The sequence below is a fragment of the Pholcus phalangioides genome, unplaced genomic scaffold (genome assembly GCF_987345545.1).
Source record: "Pholcus phalangioides strain wild (caught in Gottingen) unplaced genomic scaffold, Ppha-v1.0 ptg000040l_1, whole genome shotgun sequence".
In the NCBI taxonomy this organism is placed as follows: domain Eukaryota; kingdom Metazoa; phylum Arthropoda; class Arachnida; order Araneae; family Pholcidae; genus Pholcus; species Pholcus phalangioides.
In genome coordinates this window covers 3,642,313-3,660,495 of record NW_028301626.1, presented here as the reverse complement: position 1 = coordinate 3,660,495, position 18,183 = coordinate 3,642,313, and the positions used below count along the sequence as shown (strand labels likewise).

General features: G+C 36.6%; 2 protein-coding genes across 2 annotated transcripts in view; one reads left to right on the top strand and one right to left on the bottom strand.

Moving 5' to 3' along the window:
• The window catches only part of LOC149065277 (uncharacterized), a 156,370-nt gene that overhangs the window by 27,067 nt on the left and 111,120 nt on the right, over nucleotides 1-18,183 (top strand). The gene's annotated exons all lie outside the window — the stretch shown is intronic.
• The window catches only part of LOC149065278 (caspase activity and apoptosis inhibitor 1-like), a 277,778-nt gene that overhangs the window by 258,167 nt on the left and 1,428 nt on the right, over nucleotides 1-18,183 (bottom strand). The gene's annotated exons all lie outside the window — the stretch shown is intronic.

The following is an 18,183-nucleotide window of genomic DNA, read 5'->3' as shown; positions in this document are numbered from 1 at the left end:
CACCCTTGTTCTAAATTATCGGTAGGCTGGTGCTATGGAGTTCGAAAGATTAATCTCAATCTCGGAGGCAGACCTTCACACTAACAACACTCAGTGTCGTATCATGGGAAAGAAGGAAAAAAAAACCCAGGGGCGTTGCTGAAAAGTTTTCCCTGCGTTTTCACGGTATTTAAATTTTAGAAATTCAAAGGAAAATATGCAAGAATTTCGTAATTTCCAAGAGTTCCTGATTTTTTTTTTTTTTAATTTCTGATCATTTCAGCCAGTCTAAGGCAGTGTTTACCAAAGTGGGCGATGGAATGGTCCAGGAGGGGGGGGGGGGCGATAGAAGTTACGAATTTAACATAGGATCCTATGGGTTCACTTGAGTTCGAGGCGATGAGAGGGAACTAAGGGCTAACTAATTAAGGTTTGGGTCTAAGGGCAATAGTGAAAAAAATAATTACTGTATAAGCCCGCATTCAAATTTTCGCGAACCATTCAATTTCATAGAGATATAAAATTCTCGAGAATAATCTTTAGGAGAATATTCTTATAAATTTCTGATGAGAATATTCTCCTGTCTTTTATATAATATAGTTATAATAATATCCTTGAGAATATTCTCTGGAAGGATTACTTTTACAAATTCCCGGGGAATATTATCATCGAAAATAATAAGAATTATTCTGAAGTTATAGTCCCTCCAGAAAAAAAAATATTCTCGAATATTCTCCTCGATGAGAACATTCTTCAGTTATTTATAATATCAGTCCTTCCAGAGAGTATTCTCAAGAATATTTGTAATACCATGGATGAATAATCTCTATAAATAACTTGAGGATATTTCTTATTATTTTCAATAAGAATATTCTCCAGTAACTTATAATAGTAGTCCTTCGAGAGAATATTCTCTGTCCCCGCCTTTCTCACGCCAAAAAGACGTGGAATATTGGAGTTTGTAGCCGACAATAGTAAAGTTTAAAAGCAAGAAAATGAAACCACTATGGCTGAATTGCGCAACTTGCAAAGAAATACGAGTGATGCAAAATTTAAGTGCATGTACATTGAAGAAAAAAGCAATTCTGTATCGTCATAGAATGAAGGTGATATATAAGAATATCTTCTTATACCGATCAATTTTGGTTAAATTTTCTGTTTTAAACTTATTTCTGAAATTTTAAACAATTTTTTAGGTTTTTATATAATCTTAAGGTTAATAAAAAATCTTCATTAACCAAACTTTCAAAAACTCTCGTCATGACCAAGAGAATTCTGGGAATATCCTCGAACTAAAAGTTGTCATTATGGGGTGATTATGAAAAGACTGTTTTAAATGTTTCAGACAATGAAAAAACTAATGTATATTTCATAATATAAACAAAATATGGTAAAAAAAATATCTTCCATTTCTTAAAAGATAAATTAATATCTTCGATTATCCTCCAATTTTCACATCCAGGAGAATATTCTCGTTCTCCGAGAACATCTCACATCTCTACAATTTCAAAAGCCTGACTGTTTTACAGCTGCGGTTTTTTTCCTGTGATTTAATCACACCAATATGCACAGTAAAATTCACTGCAGTATCGTAAGAGATTCGACGACAAAAATTTACGGATTATTTTCCGACTTTTCTAAGCCCATATCACAAACGATCAAGTTGCAAAAAAAACAACAGAGTATAATTGATGGAAATTATCTACCAGGTGTTCTATATTTGACATTTTTTTTTTTACTATATTTTAATAGGAACAGAGAGTAGGGGAATAATTTCCAATTTCATTATATGCATATGTGTGATGTGGGTTTAGTACTTCATGATACTCTATCTTCTCTTCTTTTAGCGCGCATTCCTCTTGTAATAGTGAAGAAATAACGATAAGAAAGAAAAAATAGACGACACATTAAACGATGCAGGTACGGGATTCAAAAAATTATTAAATGCGGAGTATACACATGTAACGAAACGGGGGCGAAAAACCCGCACGATGGACAGACAGACACATTTACATGTTTTATCGTGAAGCATCTCGACCACCGCCTACAGAAAACACACACTTCTCACCTATTTCCACCCAATTAATTCCATAACAGAATGAAAACGAACGAGGGTCACGTGATCATTCTTTTTTTCCCCCCCTTTCCTTTTCCTCATCGATTTATTTTAATATCGTGAGAAACATCTGCCAACTTTCGTTCCAATAGGCTGGCACAAATCGTAAAACTTCACCTAATAGTTTGCGTAGCCACGGGCACGTACAGAAATCTTGGGACAACCTCTGGACGATCTCGACGGCAACTATGGCGTGACAAACTGGTTGGGGAAAAATCGTAGCCCTACTAGCCTACTGCAGTGGTTCTCAACTTGGGGTCATATGGCCCCCTTGCGGTCCTGGGATATTCTAGTGGGGGGGGGGGGCACGGGAGAAAATCAGAAGAAAGGTGATCCACGACAGGTGGTGAAGGGAGTCACGGAGAGCTGTGAAGAGAAAAGCTTCAAATGTGAAACACATGGTTGAAAAATATTACTACGTTCAGAATTCATCAGATCCGTCCATAGAACCAGGGGCATCTTAACCCTTGGGTCTATGTGGGCATTACCCGGGTCTTCATGTCTATAATGGAGGGAGGGGGAATGCACTATAGGATCTGGTACTATATGATTTTCATATGTAAGCTGTTACTTCCAGCTAAGTATGGAGGGCCGCCAGAGCAACGGTTGATGTGTTGGGAGGGTCGATTTATCGTGCATGTTTGTTGGATCGTCCCGTATTTTACACAGACCGTTTTTTACAATATAATTTGACTCCCGGGAGAGACGATAATCCACCATTTGAACCCGTGTCTAGCCAGGATTCCAGAGATTGATCTGATCTATCTAAATTTCATTCATGATAAAAAAAATAGAATCTCACTCTTGGATGAGGGTGAAGGGGGGGGGGGCCCTGGATAGGACGGAGGACCACGAGAAAAAAAAAAGTGATCCATGGGGGGGGGGGTAGGGGCATGAGATATGTAAAAAGGTTGGAGAAGCACTGACCTACTATCCCTTCAGCAAAATAATCCCCCGAGGGTCGCGCGAACATCATCATCTGGAAATCGAATATCGGGATTGAAATCGGTATTGCTTTTTATGTTCCGTATGAAATGATTGACATGTCCGAGGAACACCGAAATTTAAATTGTTGTAGCGCTATCAGGTCACTCCTCCCTGAACGCTGACAATACGCGAGTGGAGGGTGGCTTTCAAAATATGAGAATACGAAAGCATTCATCTCTGAGCTCTCTAAAAATCTGAAAGTTCGGAATTTCTCTCCGAGCTCTCAAAACATGAGAATGGGGGGAAGTGTTTCCTTGAGCTCTCAAAACCTATGGCAGCATTTTTTCTCTATCTCTCAAAATGTGAGAATATCAGGGCATTCATCCCCGAGTTCTCAGAATCTGCGAGTTCGGTATTTCATCCTGAGCTCTCAAAATCTCCAGGATTAGAATTTCCCTGTGAACTCTCCAAATGTAAGAATAGGGCATTTCTTCGTGAGCTCTTGAAACCTGAGGATTTTTATAGCATTTCTCTTAAAGCTTTCAAAATCTTCGAGTTCGGGGTCGTTCTCTGAAATCTCAAAATCTACGAGTTTAGAAATTTTTTTGAACATGAAATTCTACAGATTCAAAATTTCTTCTGCGAGGCATTTGTCCGTCAACTTTCTCAAAAACGCACGAGGGGCATTTCTCCCTTTATAGCAGACCTGCCAATATCTTCAGAATAGGTGAAAAAATCTGTAATTTTCTTAGCAAAATCCTGCAATTTACCTAAAAATCCGGCAAATGAACTTTTGCATGCCAATTTCTTTTATGACTATAATAAGAACCAACGTGAGAAGTAATACATACGTGACCATATTACACATATTTTACGGGACTTTCCCGTATTTTTCGTCATCATTTGCTGTCAGACTCTTCTGAGAAGTCCGTTTTTTTACAATGACGCTTCTTTCAATAACACTTACTGAGCATTTTTGTCATGTTAAACTTTTTCTTTTTGATGAAATCATTTTAATTAACAGATTTTTAGAAGCCCTCAATTTCCCTCCCAATCAGCAATTAGGAATTTCGCCCACAAGAGAAATTTGATGTCCCGTATTTTACAGTTTACATATTGATTTCCCGTAATTTTCGATATGAAATATGGCTGGCATAGCAACGCCTATTGGATTATTTACCAACTGTCTTACGATCAAACACATATAAAAAAAAAACTTTCAACTTGAACACACAGATGTCATGCTTGTCAACTTTCATAGATTCGGACGGCTTTGACCACCGTTCCTACAGGGTACAACAGTTCGGGTGATGCGATGTCGCAAGAGCTGCTTCATGTAAATAGGGGTCGCTTTAAAGGTAAGAAAAGCAACAGTGGCAGCAGAAAACAGTTTTTCCAGAGAAAAATGTGTTTCATTTTTCGGAGGTTTTATTTTTTTCATGTTGATGACAATAATTGAAACCCGACAATATGAATTCATAATCCGGAGGCTCTGCAAACGTTGCGAAATCCGGCATTGCCGGTCTAAATCCGGAAAGTTGACAGGCCTGCTTTAGACTCCCGTTGCCAGTTTTATCTGGACCAATAAATTCTTAATTTAAAAAAAATTATCTTTAATGCGGTGAATAGCTTTCAGGGCCATATACCATGGTCCCAAGGAGAGAAAAGCAATTCATCAATGAACGACTGTAAAATACATGATTAAAAAAAAATTACTACTGAGTAATGTAATAAAATTTTTAAAAATTCTAAAATTCCGACACCATCTCTATTAAACTCCCGAGCTTCGAAGTTCGAAAACCATCGATAGACACTAAAATCCCACTGCATTATTTTGAATCATAAAATTACTTAAGCAATGAAAAAAAATTGCAAAACGTCATCGCAAATCACCAAAGTCACCGTCACATCTAAAACACAACGACATCGATCACAACATCCATGCCCGTCGTAACAACATCTTGCCGGGAAGAATCCGTTGCGATACCAAACTAATCAAGCGCAATCTAAACCGGGGGAAAAAAAAAAACATACAGTAAAAAGACAATAATTATCCTTTTAATATAATTAGAAATGTGCTCGGGGCGCTGGTGAACGCGTCTGTGAAACACCGCACAATCCACATCACAAAGCTTCGCACACGGCGCGCGGCAACATAACACATAGCATTCGCAACATGACAAACGTCACCGAAGCAAATCAAGGAGAGAGACTTTTCCCAAGCTATTCTCCAAAGTAACGTTATAAGCAATTTTTAATTATGGTGGAATGGCAACAGTTTGGAAAATTTTGCCGAGTTTTTAAACCTCCTCCGGAACGAAGAAAGGCAAGTAGCAGTAGTGATTGCGACACGAATTAATTAAAACACACACACATTCTCTCTCTCCCTCTCCAAGAAACACTGTTGCCTTCAAGCGAATGAGTGTTTCCTTTTCGCCATCCTTTTCCTAACAGACGTACATGTTATTACACGTAACAAAAATAAGTAAAAGCAAACATGTGTACCGTTAATACTGCGTGATCTGTGAAAGGTGTCTTTCTCTTGAATCATTCGCAATTTTCAGTCTCAAAAGATGGTGCGGACGGAAAAGGCGCAGGGGGGGGGGGCGACAAAACTCGATTCCAACGGCGTATCAAATTATATACCGAGCACTCCCCGCTCTTTTCCAGCCGAAACCACAAACAACACAATCCTATTTTCCCAACACGTATATATTTTCTCTTTGTTACGCATCTCTCAGAAAATATCACTAATTTTTACAGGAATGTTGACAGGGGGAACCCGAATTGGGACCCTTCATTTTGCCCCCCCCTCTCTCTCTCTCTCTCTCTCTCTCTCTCCTAACTTTTACTCTTTTAAAAGGCGCGTCGTTGTCAGCATCTAGTCTTTTGTTTTAACGAGCATACAGAAAGTTATCATCAAAGTACAGCCAAAAATGGAGAATCCCTAACGAAAAATTTTTGATTATGGGTGTTTTGGTTAGGGTGGGGTGGGGAAATTAGAAAAGGAGGTTTTGTGGAGAATCAAAATTAACTTGTGTCGTGATTGGGAGGGGATTTGCCGGTGATTGCACTGCACGAGTGTGTGTGCTGAATAGCAATAAAATTGGTCGCGAGTGTATAAGTTGTTTCTTGTGTCGCATGTAATAGTAAGTCTTTGTGTCAGGATCGCGGGAAAGAGCAAAGAGGATAGAGAGACATGAAAAAAAAAATGCTTTCTGAAAACGGCAGTCATGGATGTTTATCAAAATTTGGGTACATTGTTTCAAATACTGGGAGGCTGGAAGGACCATAGCCCCGGGAACCAAGTAACCGACACCATTTTTTTTTTCGTTTTTTTACCAGTTTGATATGAAACCGAATAGAAAGCTATGAATAGAGAACCAGAACTTCAGGGAGTGAATGCGAACTGATATGTTCATTTAACAATTGAATTAGCAAACATTGAAGTATTCAGAGGAGAAAGATTTTGGAGAGTTACACATCAAGTATATGAGGTACCCTGAATGCTATTACATGACAAAAAAGGAAATCGTTGTCGACGCTTAAAAAATGTGGGATGATGCACTTCAGGGGAACACACTGTATTTATACAGGTTTACAACGATTCGAATGGTTCAAAAATGTCATTTCTTGTTTGCCAGCTTACATTTCTATAATTTTTGAAGTACGCACAACAATATGTCTCCTCCACGCATGCGTATTTCGCTAAAAAACCGAAAGCATCGGAAATTGTTCTTTCTTGGCTTGTTAAGAAATGGGAGGCGTGTGTACCTTTGAGCTATTCTGCTGATTGTTATAGAAATCTCATCAACAGCTCACAAGTAAAAATCGAATTTTTAGGAGTTGCTTAGAAGCATCAATTCCAGAATGTTTGAGTTTAAAATTTAAAACGCCTTTATTTTTGAAAAATACGAGAAAACCACATGTTGCTTTTTTCGACAACAACGAGGCCAAATAAAAGGTTAAAAATAGAGAGCAATCAGGCCTATACAAGATCTAAAATTCGCGCATAATATAAAGACATAATGAATTGCCGAGTTATTGCTTCTGAATTCTGAAAACTGGTGGCACAGCACTTCTTGAACATGTAACGAGCTTTCTTCAGAAACAAACTTCACGTTAGGTACGTAACACACATACGGTGATTTCCGACATTCGCCAATTATTTAAAAGTTTCCTTAGAAGAAAACGATGATCATGTGCGAGGCTTGGTAGAAGTGGTCCGGTAATATCGTAAGTGTAGGCAAGCCTTCAGGATGCGGATGCCCTGCCCGATTAGATAATTGATAATGGATATTTATTTCATATATATTCCCCATATTATCCCCATATCAACAATAAGAATTTAATGCCTGGGGGGGGGGGGGAGAAAGAGTCCCGCAAGAAAACGTAATTGAATAACAGAGGGCAAATGTTCCTAGTTATAGTTATTGGTTTAAAAGTGCGGGTTACTCAACAATAGATGAGATAAAAAACCTCAAAGTTTTAGGAGGTACATTGAATATATTTATGTTATTAAAAGAGTTGGAAGGGGTAAATATTACTGCAAGAGTTGAAAATTTTATAAACCGTTGTCTTAGAGCCTAACACGAGGTTGTGGTAGACTCTGGAATTGTTCAGAATCGAATATTGAACTACGAATACACAGATTAGAGCAAAGATTCTCGCGTTTCAAGGACATTATCTTATCTTAGTTCCGCAAGACATTTGTCCAATATATTGAAGAAAAGATTGAGAATGTGAAACCATATGGAAAGAATGAGTTTGCTTTTTTGATCACGGGTATTACTTCGACCTGTGGGACAGAAATTGCATTAAGACGGACATTAAAAAACATACAGATATTGCAAGAAATCACAACTGCTGGAGTCTAACATTTTTTCTACGATTCGTCAAGCCTTAGGTAATAGGCATAGAAAAAGCCACTCAGAATCGCCTATTAACTGTAGATTTTTGTGATCAATATATTCATAAAATAATCACTGGTGCGAGAAAAATGGACAGTCTTCCCATAACCAGCAACACCAGCCACCGGAGTTGGGGGTGGGGGGGATAGCGCATGTACTCAAACATTCGACGGCCTTTCAACTCGAAAATCATTCATCCTGCTCAAAATATTGTTCAGAATTATATCTAATATCCTTTGATCCACGAATCTGAATCCCGATCGACGTTAAGACGGTTTCTCGAACGGTTTACGACCAACACTTAAATGTCTGAAAATGTGACATCCTAAGAAAAAAAAAAGCATCGAAAAAAAACGTCACTTGCAAAAATAAAATACTCGCACACAATATGCAAGATCAGACAAAATAACTTTCACAGATCTTCCATTCCGAAAAAAAAAAACAACAACCCACCATCACTAATAACCCACCCCAGAGAGAGAGAGAGAGAGAGAGAAAAGAAACCTATCACGAGCGATATTCCAACCTCATTCCATTAATATAAGGGTTTCCACTTCATAAACATAGAATAAATTATCCATAGCCACGGATATAATATAATATATAATTCCTTCGGAAATGCGAAAAAATAAAATAATAAGAGCTAATCCAAACCCTTGCGATACCTCTTCCAAAGAAAAAATATCAAAATAAAAAGTTCTTTGAATCCTAAAATACCCATCAACTATTGGCCTGATAGCCATTAGGTCCTCCTCAAGGAAAAAGAAATATATATATATACACGCATACCGGATTCAAGGCTGGTCATACCAGAAGGTTATTGGTGACCTACACAACCTCAAAAAAAAATAGATAAAATATTGAACTTAAAATCTTTTTTCCTTTTTTTCAACATTATTCCTCTCTTCCCAGTAATTTTTTACACATTTCAACCGTATTATCATTATTATTATTATTTTTATACATATTCTTTCTCTTTTCACGTTGGAGGTCGACCTCACAAAAGCTCAAAAACTAGATTAAGCTTTGAAAAAATACGAAAAAAAAAAATTACATATATATATATATATATATATATATCTTCTTTCTTATATACGTATGAAAAATAAATGAAAAAATAAAAGAGGAATGAAATCGTATCAGTCATTGAGGGGAGAAGAAAAAAAAATACATAGAAGTAGAAACTCTAAAATTACTGTTATTATTGAAATTTATTTTTTTATATTATTATTATATATATATAATAATTTTTTTTTCACTGTGATTACATCTCCCCACCTTAAAAAGGGTTTCTCGGACTGAGCCCCACACCACCCTATACGAGAAACCCCACATACAGGGGCGCCAAAAAAAAACCGGTCAAACAAGAACCTCGTTGCCATTCGTGCGGACAAAAATAATAATACCAAAAAAGAAATACATTAAATAATAATAATAATAATAACACAGAAAAAAAGTATCACATCAGATAAATATCATTAAAATGGATAATATGTTTCTGTTTCTTGATTTTTCGTATTTTTCTTTTCTTTTTTATATACATTGCAGGTCTTCGAAAAATATTTTTAATACACATTTACGTATTATTATTATTATTTTTATTTGTGAAATACATTTGAAACGAATCGAGTATAATGTGTTATAGAAAGAGAGAGGGGGGAAAGGGAAAATTGTTAATAATAATAATAATACTCGGTCTATCTCGCGATGGAATGCGGTTTTTTTAAGGGATGTGGAGAGAAGGGTTTTCTTACATGTAATAGGGTTTATACCCCGGGTGTAAAATGCACGGGAATACATTACACAGATTGTATTATCGCGTGCAATTGACGTCTCTCTGGGGTGGGTGGGAGACTGTGTAAAAAGAAGGTTACGTATGGGAAAATTTCCTTTGAAGTCTCATTGAAGGTACTGATGTTCGAATTCTCAGCGGTTAATGGCGTTTTATACGACCCCCGTCGGAATTGTTATTATTTAAAAAAAAACAAAAAAAGGTTTCGGTTTCATTTTTTTTTTTTTAAAAGATACGTAATAACATCATTTCCGTGGTTTGAAAAAAAAAATGAATTATAGAATCGAATACTGTTTTTAACGTAATTTTCGCTGAAGAAAATGTATTAAAAATTCGATACTATTATTTTTAATTGACGGGCCTCACGCATTTGCATGTCCGAGAACAATTTATATGAATTTTTATTTCGTGTTTACGTATTTTTCAGTGTTATCTATTCTCTGTAGTTTTTTTGATTTTTCTGGTATTTGAATGTAGTATTTTTTTTGGAAGAGAATTATTTAATTTTTATTCGGAAAATGACATTTTTATGTTTTTGCGAGTTCGTAATTCTTTCTCCCCCCCCCCCGAGGGGATGAATTTAAAAACTATTATGCAAAGTATTATTGTTGATTATATAATTATACGATAGTTTATAATTACATAATTATCTATTATTAGAGGAAATGTTCGATACCGCCTGGGTTCTCTCGCTACTCGTGCTTAAGCAATTGAGAAGAAGATTTGAAAAGAGATATGCATTGTTCAGAAAAGCTTTGTTAGGGAGCCATTCTGAAAATTGTGAAATTTCAGAATAGAAACTGAAGGCATTTTATTTTTTTTATTTTGATGATTCGTCGGAGAAACATTGAAAGACATTGTTGAAGCAAAAAAAAAACAAAAAAAAACAATAAAAACATTGACATTGTTAAGAAAATCTCCAGCAACAGGCTTCTATTTGGTGAGGAGAAATTTTATGAATTATGCGGAGTTCAATGAAAGACAGTAGATTTGATTTAAAGTTAGACAAACAGACACATGGGAGAAAAAAAAGATTGTTTCTCTTATTGTTTTCGGTAATTTTCCAAGATTTTATCCATGGAAGCCCCGTCAACAATAGACTTTTATTAGTTTTTTATAATGTTTTTGAAAAAAATTCAACTAAAAAGATTTTTTCACGCGTGATATTATTATTAAAAATATAATCCTTTTTATTGATTTGTTTGAATTTACTAATGAAAATTTGAACATAAAAGAACAATCTTAATATTCAACTTAAACAATCGCTTATATTCAAGCTATAATAATCATCTACTATTGGAAGAAATGTTCGATGCAGCCTAGGTTGTCTTTGTACTCGTATTTGAATAAGTGAGAAACATTACAGAACTATGAAGCCATTTTTTGAAACCAAAAAAAAAAAAAAGAAACCCATCGATAAACATTGTTTAGAAAAGCTTTGATAGGTAGCCACGGTGAAAAATTTGAAATTCATTGTTGAAGAAAGAAACTAACGTTCCAGAACAGAAACTCAAAATTGTTTTGTTTTGAAGAAATTTTATGATTCGTCGGAGAAACATTGAGAGACATTGTTGGAGCACAAAAAAGAAGAAACCATTGTTGCTAGAGATTTTTTTTAAACAATGTCAGACTTCTATTTGTGGGGGAAAATTTCATGAATCCAGCGGAATTTAATAAAATGTAGTATATTTGAATTTAAGATAGACAGACACGTGGGGAAAATTTATATGAGATTCTTTCTCACATCATTTTTAATCATTTTTTGAAATTTGAACCATGGAAACCACGCCAACAATGGAATCTTTTATAGTGTCTTCTGAAAAAGAAAATGTGACTACAATAATTTCAGTTCGTGTATGGTATGAAAATTAGAAATAAAATCCTTTTATTAATTAATTAATTTAATTCTCTAATAAAAACTCAACCTCAAAAAAAAAAAAATCTCAACAATCGCATATGCAAGCCATAATCATCTACTATTAGAAGAAATGTTTGATGCCGCCTAGGTTCTCTTCTTACTCTTCTTTGAAGAACTGAGAAACATTATTGTTGGAATATCAAGCGATTTTGGAAATATATCGATAAGCATTGTTTAGAGAAGCTCTGATACTGTGCCATACTGAACAATATGAAATTTTCGAAATTCATTGTTGAAACCAGGAAACTTCAGAACAGTTTTGTTTTTAAAAAAATGACGCGTCGTCATTGTTGAAAGTAAAAAAAAAAACCATTGTTACAAGAGAAAAAAAAAATTCACAAGTTCGGCTGAATTTAATGAAATAAATTGAGACGTTTGAAATGAAAGCAGACGAAAAAATACATGGGAAATTTCTAGCTCTTTCATTGTTTCCAATAATTTTCCAAGAATTTACCCATGGAGACCGCGACAACAATAGACTTTATTAAACAATGAATATCATTGTAATTGAAAAATTCAACTACGATGACTTTTTTTTCGTGCGTGGTCTGACCATTAAGAATATAATCCTTTTATTCATATGATATTAGTTTTAATTTTATACTGGAAATTTCAACCTATACGGAAAAATCTTAACAGTGGCATATTCTAAACAACAATGTTCTGTCGATTCACCACTGATAATAATAATATTATTATGTCCATAATAATATTAACAATTCATCGGCACACTAGAACTTGATTCACATTACACCAACGACACATAATTTGTAATTGCTTCAACAATGCATTTAATTCACGATGTTTCCTTACATTCAACAGACAGATGGACCAGCAGATGCTAATAATGATAAAAATTTTAAAAACAAGCCTAATCACAATATGGATGTACATAATCATTTTCTAACAATGTCGGACGAAGTTGGAGAAAAACTTCGTGAATTCAGCTGAGTTTAATTTGAATTGTGAATTTGAATTAAAGACAAACAGGCACATGGTAAAATTTAACAAGATCGTTTCTCTCTCATTGTTTTCAATAATTTTGCAATACTTCAACTATGGAAACTGAGTCAACAATGAACTAATTTATAGTGTCTTTGAGGATAAAAGTGACTACAATGATTTTTTTCACGCATACTGTGATTATAACAATCGAATAGTTGTAATATAATCGAATCTTTTTATCGATTTCTTTTCATTTTCAATGGAAATTTCATCTCCAACGAGTTTTTTTTCCAACAAAGGCATATTCAATGATAAATATTCTGTCGATCCATCATTAATAGTCCTAGAATGCTAACAACTCATCGGCGCATTAGAACTTAATTCACACGTCGCGCAATCGACACATAATTTAAAATTGTTCCAACAATTCATTGAAGTCTCGACAATGTTTCCTTACAGACAACAGAGAAAGAGACGCAGCAACAAATGCTAATAATCAGGATAATAATTCTGGTGCCTTGCCTACTTTCTCATAAAAAAAAATTGTACGTTTTTGAAAACAAAAATGAAAGCCTAATGACATATGGACACATAAAATATGTAGATTATTATTATATTAAAATGTAATAACGCATGGGCATTAAAGATCCAACACGAAAAACAATGAAACAACGTTTCTTTTCAAAAAAAAAAGCACGAAAATTTACCTTCGCGAGCCCAAGGTATAAACACACGCAAGAGGAAAATGAGATAGGTACTAAAAATGATAAACACCGTTTCTCCCAAATTAAAACTCCAAAGCAACAATGGATCCAGACTTTGGCTCCACCCGTTGCCAGCGGGGGTGGAGAGGATAAATACGCAGAAATAAAAATGAATATAAAATAACACCTTTTATAAAACCTTACCCAGGACTCGAACTCCCAACCCCCCATCTTGCTGGAGATTCGGCTCCACCACTTGATTACGTGCACGGCGCAAAATATCATCTAGTAGTGTTGTGACGCTCGCATATACAATTCGCCCCACACACACACACACACACAAAACCCCTGCCATTGCCCCCCCCCTTTTCCCATCAGCAGTGGCGGATGGAAGCCAATGGCGTAAAATGAGAGCAAGAGTGAGACCACATTCCCGACCAGAGCAATTATTGTTAATAATTTACATTTTTGCCTTTTCTCTTTATCCTCTCATTCCCCCAACTGAGTACTAAAACGGCCTCGCGGAAGCCCGGGTGGATTTCCAAACGCCACCATGGAAGCCACGGCTGGCTTTATAGCCTCGAAGAGACTGCGAACTCCTCTCTCACCCCCCGTCAATTCAACATATTCAACATGCGCATTTCAATGAGGCCCCCGTTCGTTGGCCACACACAAGGTGAGGGGCAATGAGGTAAGGACAAACCTCCCCAGCGCGATTCGCCGTTAAGTTTTCAATGTAAAGTATAATATGTACATAAAATGTAATCAACGTGGGAAATATATACCCCTTTCTTCTCCTTTATATAAAGCGCCTTTTCTTATCATTTTCATTTTAAAGGTGGCAACAGCAAATACACACAAAGTGACTTAACGCCTGAAATATCCTTTTTAATAAGTTGCCAAAGCCTTATTCTTTTTTGTGTCTTTGCAATTTAGGTCGCCTCGATTGCCCTTTCTTTTTAAGTTTGCTAGAATAGCATTAACGTCGTAATATAGGAAGTCCCTTTTTCGCTTTCAAAATTATTTATGAAATGCGTTCCTAATTATAAATAGAATACACAATATACATGAAAGTTTCTAAACCTTTTTATCATCCATGGGCCCTCGTTTGGACCATATTTTCCTCTCATTGCCCGCCTGTGTTATTCAGGGCCCTTCTCGCATACAGGAGCGGGAACTCTTCTATTTATTGAATCGATTTTTTGGCTAAATTTAAAGTGAACAGAAATTTCATAAAAAAGGGTGAATCGCATAAACCTCTGGGTTAAAATTCAGTGAGCTTAATTTTTTGGGGGAGGGGGGTTCCATGTCACCTCGGCGAAGTATTGTTCTAGGCCGGGCCGTTACTAGGATTTTTGCTGCCCCTAACGGTGTTCTTTGTTCCCACCTAAAACTGCCGCCTCCCTAAACTTTTCCGCATGGGGCAGTTGCCCCGTCTGCCCGCCCCCGGTTCTAGCTCCCCCCCCCATACTTGGCTTGAATTGTAACTGTTTACATATTTACACACTCACTCACTCTCTATGACCATGGTACTGTACCAGATCTCATCAGGTATATTCAATTCGAAGCAATGTAAAATCAATGACAGTTGTTTCCTCATCAAAGCTCACGGACCTTCCGAAATATCTCGAAAGCTGGTTAACCCTTTCACTCCCACCAGGACAGTCCTATATAGGTTCGGTTGTGAATGGGTTAAGAAATGCTGATATAGACGAAAAATGTATCATATAAATATTTAAAAAATTATATTTTTTATTAACATTATTATTGCATAAAACTATCCAGTTTCATTTGTGTTTTAGCTGTTAAAAAGTGTTAAAAAAACGAAATACAAATAAAATTGCACGACGCAGCCAGTTGTCTGCCGCGTGGATCGAAATCACAAAATTTCAACGACTACTGAAAGCAAGAATACCTATAGTCTTGCGGAAAGCCCTGACAGACTATAACGAAACATATTGCCTATCAAATCTATTCGCATTCGTCGTACAAAAAAGGGAATTGCTGAAATTCTGCGGCAAACATAAAATGATGGTGTCAAAGCCCAATGTTTTTTTTTTGTGTATAATAACAGAATATGCTACTATTACACTGTAATCAACGATATCAACTACAACAGGAGTGGCCAACAAGATGAAAATTTTCTTCCGCATTTATCGGAGGCCAGTAATGGCAAGTATCCCGATGAGCAAAATTTCCCTCAAAAATGTTCCTTTTGAGTAATTAAAGCTAAAAAAAAATGCGCAAGGCACGCAAAAAAGATTTGGCCAAATTGCGAGCAACTGGCAACATCAACGCGGGGGCTAAAAGACTCCAATCAGGACAAATCTCAGGAGAAGATTAAGTTCACCATATTTGAAAAATCTGAGAAAAGATACACCAACACCGCATTTCTATTGCGAAAGTGCTTGGGAAAAGTTTCGCAACCATGCAGAATGCAAAGTGGAAAATCCAGTCAGTTGAAACTTTTCGGAGACCGCAAACAACCCCAAAATTTTTTCGAAGTCCAGTTTCGTGAACTTATGGAGTGGATCTCCTAACTTTGACGAAAACTCTAGAAAAATTCTGTCTAATGAAGACTTAGCCGGAAGCAGCCCGGTCTCACTTACTTACTGACGTACATTAATTTAATATAGTAATAAATGCGCCTTCCTAGGCTGTGTTTACTAGTCCGCTGGAATCCTACTATTAGCCTTAAAAGATGCAGTTGGGGAGATGCTTAAGAGCAGTGTGGGAGGGGCATACATTTGAGTCTGGTTTTGTAAGAAATTTTAGTCCACGCTGCAAGCCGCTGTGCGGTCGTGTGGGCATCGTGTTGGTCTCTCATCCTGAGGATCCAGGTTCGAACCCCGTTGACGGCACAGTGGTGGTCAGCTGAAGTTGGTTTTCTGCGGTTTTCCAGCTTCGAGGCACGGATGTGAGCCGGCCTCCCTCTCCGCAGAGAGCAGGCAGAGACCTACAACACGATACTGACAAAACGTGAAAATTCAAGCATTCTTCCATCTTTACTTCAGAAAATGGAAGCCAGATGTGAGCATGAACACGAAACACGCGCAACTCGACAACATAAACACGTTAGGACCAAACATACACTCGGAACACACATTCTCTCTCCGGCATGTGCCGATTCGTTAGAAATTCTGTAGGGGAATGTTTACGAGATGCATGTTCGGGTAAGTAGTAGTAGTGGTCCACGCTGCAGCTATTTACGAAGTTTAATTCTGCGCTGATTTCACACTGTCTATGAGAGAACACACACACATATACTCTTTCCCAAAGAATTCAATTAATAATTCATTAAGAATTATTTATAATTAGTATTTAATTAAATGAAGAGTTTAGTCAATTAGTTAATAAATCTCGTCAAAATGTTTGTGGCCTGCGATGATAAAGCAAGTAATCATGCTGGGTGCGGCTTAGGTGCCGGGATTCTCTCGCCTTGTGCATGTGAGTTATAAAGCGGAGTTTTGTCCCTTCTGCGGCCCGCGACACTGCGTCTGACCATTTATTTTCTGCACTCGAACAGAGAGAAGTTGGCCGCCCTCTGATCTACAAGAAATAAAAGTAAAGATTTCACATATTAGTGGGTTTTGCTGCAGTAGGATATTCCACTGGCTTCTAGTCCGTAAGTCATCAAAACCATTTGCTCACCAATAAGCTGTTAAGCGAGATGACTCTCACCGATGGATATTTTATATTTCACAATAAGATTCTCATTTCGTTCTGTTTTTGTATTCTGTGTATACTGATGAGATGGCCCTCCAATTGCTTTTAAAATATACCTCCATCCTAATATGTGTACATTCATCCGTCTTAACGAAACCCCGAAACTTTTCTCCAACTCCCAACCCCATCTCGTCTTCAATACCCACAAAATTTGTTAATCGCGACAGAGTACCCAATTTTCCGGGGAAAACATGTTGTAAAATTTTTGTATGTTCTTTTTTGACGCAAAATAAAGTGTTCCGGACTCTGTCACGAAGCTGGGCTGGAAGAGATTTCGCCAATGAGATGAGTCTATTGGCACAGTTCTGGCGTTCATTCGTTGATTCAGTAGGATAGTCCATTTCCCGTAAGTTTCAAGTTCATTTCTTTTCATATTCGGTGCACAAAAAGTTCTAGACCCGACCAGAATTGAACGTTTCCGTCACTGCCTAGCCCTTGAAGGTTGTCAGTCGATCATCGGGGGTAGCAGGCATGTCAAGGGGAAAGACAAGTTTGTGCATGTGCGGGAGTTGTGTATTGTATGTATGTGTAGAGAATGAAAAGAGTCAGGACACAGGATCGTTTACGATCTTTGCAAAATGAATGCTCATCGAGATGAAACACAGAACAACACTATCGTTCAAGTCACACAAGAAGCTTTAAAATTTTTAAAATTTTCCTAAATTCAAACACAAAAGCATAGTAACCGGTATTATGGTGCATAAAACTTACACGGTTACACATCACGAAAATAAACAATATACGAAATCAAACTGTACATGTATATTCATTTTCATATTGCACACCGATTTAAAAAACCAACTATTGGTTTTACTACAAGAATTATAACAAATAGTTTTGTTTTTATTCGATAGGCGGCGACACGTGACACAGTTCAATGCTGTATCCCGGATGTATAATAAAATATAAATATGAAATTTAAAAAGAAAAAGGTCAAGAAAGTTAGGAAATTTTCCTAAACAAGCAGTTGCGTAAACGGCATTTGAAAATTCACTCTAACACAGAGGAACAACATCGATGGATGGGAAATAATTTCAAGAAACGATAACCGCCCCTAATATACTTTGTTGCCGAATATTCTCTATTTTCGCGGCGCAGTTTTTCCAACACTAATTTATGCCGATAGGAAAACAAAAGAACAGTAATGTTTTCTAATGGCTTGAATC